This window comes from Gopherus flavomarginatus, chromosome 1 (genome assembly GCF_025201925.1).
Source record: "Gopherus flavomarginatus isolate rGopFla2 chromosome 1, rGopFla2.mat.asm, whole genome shotgun sequence".
NCBI classification, from domain to species: Eukaryota; Metazoa; Chordata; order Testudines; family Testudinidae; genus Gopherus; species Gopherus flavomarginatus.
This window is the reverse complement of record NC_066617.1, coordinates 370,938,247-370,940,308: the sequence shown is the minus strand read 5'-3', so window position 1 is coordinate 370,940,308 and position 2,062 is coordinate 370,938,247. Positions and strand designations below refer to the sequence as shown.

The 2,062-nt window shown below is 44.6% G+C and overlaps 1 pseudogene; it reads left to right on the top strand.

Moving 5' to 3' along the window:
• Positions 1–384: 384 nt before the first annotated feature.
• Positions 385–1,323, top strand: LOC127057972 (olfactory receptor 52P1-like; annotated as a pseudogene).
• Positions 1,324–2,062: the final 739 nt, after the last annotated feature.

Below are 2,062 nucleotides of genomic sequence, written 5' to 3'. Positions count from 1 at the left end.
TGCACCATGACAACCAGATCTGTGTCCAGAGTTCATGCAGTTAAATTAGAACCTTGTAATGTGTTTGAGAAGTTCAAGCTTTTCCTTCCAATTGGCATACATATTGCAGTTATTCACATTAAAGTTCATCTGCCATCATGCTGCCCATTCACCTGGCTTAGTTAGCTCCCTCAGAGGACTTCTCTGGACTTGACTATCACCTAAATAATCTGCCACCATCTGTAAATGTTGTCAATCACTGCTCAGCCCCTTTCTAGATTCGTAATAACTATAAAATATTTACTGTACTATTTGTTATATAATGTGTAACCCCCATTGCTGTGCTTTTCTCCCTTGACAGGCACTTTGAACATTTCTGACCCTGACTGGCGCATCAGCCACCTCATGGCATCTTTCAACTCCTCCCCATCTAAGCCTTCAACATTTATCCTAATTGGCATCCCTGGCCTGGAAGATGTGCATATGTGAATTTCCATCCCTTTCTCTACATTCTACATTATCGGCCTTTTGGGAAATTTCATGGTTCTGTTTGTTGTAGGCAAAGAACAGACTCTGCACAAGCCAATGCACCTGCTGCTCTGCATGCTGGCACTCACAGACACCGGCATATCTACCTTTGCCGTGCCAAAGGCACTGTGTATATTTTGGTTCAATTTGAAAGGCATTACTGTGGATGGCTGCCTCACTCAGATTTTCTTTCTTCACGCAGTTTCTGTTATGCACTCAGCCATGCTCATGGCCATGGCCTTCGATCGCTACGTCGCCATATGTAGGCCTCTGAGATATACCACCATCCTCACCAATGCACATATAGCTAAGCTAGGGCTTGTGGGTTTGATAAGAGCTGTTCTCTTCATTCTGCCCATGCCCCTGCTCCTGACCAGGCAGCCATTCTGTACCAACTGCATTATCCCCCACACTTACTGCTAACACATGGCTGTGGTGAAGATGTCGTGTGGGGATATCACAGTCAACAGGACGTATGGCTTGGTGATGGCATTTGTTGTCATTGGGTTAGATCTGATTCTTGTTGCCCTGTCTTATGGTCTGATCATCAGGGCTGTCCTCAGAATCTCCTCCAAGAAGGCCCACCCGAAAACCCTCAACACCTGCATAACCCACATCTGTGTGTTGCTGACATCTTGTATTCTTTTCCTCTTCTCCACTTCGACACGTCGGTTTGGCCAGGGCATCACTCCCCACCTTCATATTTTCTTGGTCGACCTCTTCTTCCTCATCCCCCGCATGCTCAACCCTATCATTCATGGTATCAAAATCAAAGAGCTTTGTGAGAAATTGGGCAAATACACCTGCAAAAGGTGATCATCAGGGTCCAATGACTTTAAACCTGTTTGACACAATGGGGAAAGGATGCTGCCTCATTAATCAAGGGTGCTCTGTCCCAGTTTGTCTGAGCTGAGTATTGTGGAAGTTCACACTCTGAGAAGTTCCTTAAATCTAATGGCTTATCACTTCATCACCAAACACTGGGTTGTTTGACCTTGGCTTGAGAAAGGAGCCAGACAGCCTTTCAGTGTATGCTCAGATATTACACTCCCACCATACCCTGTAGCATTCTTAGTTGTATCCCTTATCTCTTCCCATTATACTAACAAACCCATCTGGCCAGGCAGAAGCAATACACACAGTCTCTTTTTCTCACATATTAGTGTAAGATATAAGAGAATCAAGAAGTCAAACCCAAAATTCTATCTCAGGCTGACAAGCAAACCTACATAGCAATATCTAAGTTACTGAGTTCCGTGTCCCTGACTATCCCCTGACCTCTTTCATTGTCACTCGTCAGCCCCCAGCCCCACACATCCTGTCACCTCGGCCTTTCTGTAACTCGTAGACTACCAGAAGATACTGCAGCTTTCTGATGCAAAGTGGCTTAGTCCCTATGAGAACAGGGTTCTTGATCAATTTGACAAACTGAAGCTACAATTTCAGATAGTCAAAGAGATAAGAAAGAAACTCTACAATGATGAACTTCTTTATCATGACCATAGCTCTACATACTGGTAGAGTCTGTTCCCCAGTGTTTTGTTCATAGCTCTGA